Raw genomic sequence first — 325 nt, 5'->3', positions numbered from 1 at the left:
GTAGTAACTTGTATGGTACTCACTTGTGACCACCTGAGTCCACCTGAGAGGAAATGGGGGACATGCAACAAAGAAGAAACAGGCTGAGTTTGGTACTCTTTAACCTAAGCCACAGAAGCTGCGGATAAGAGGAAGGGCTGGCTGGTCTCTGGTAGCACAGTGCCTAAGGCACTTGACTGCTAACCAGGAGGCTGGTGGTTCAAACTCACCAGCCACTCCTCAGAAGGAAGATGGGGAAATCTACTTCCATAGTGATACTGCCTTGGAAACCCAAGGAGGGGTCACTGAGTTGGGTCTGACTTGATGGCACATAACAACAACAACA

The sequence above is a fragment of the Orycteropus afer genome, unplaced genomic scaffold, assembly GCF_000298275.1.
Source record: "Orycteropus afer afer isolate SDZICR_OR568_19922 unplaced genomic scaffold, OryAfe1.0 scaffold00499, whole genome shotgun sequence".
Taxonomy (NCBI): Eukaryota; Metazoa; Chordata; class Mammalia; order Tubulidentata; family Orycteropodidae; genus Orycteropus; species Orycteropus afer.
Note: the sequence above shows the minus strand (reverse complement) of the source record.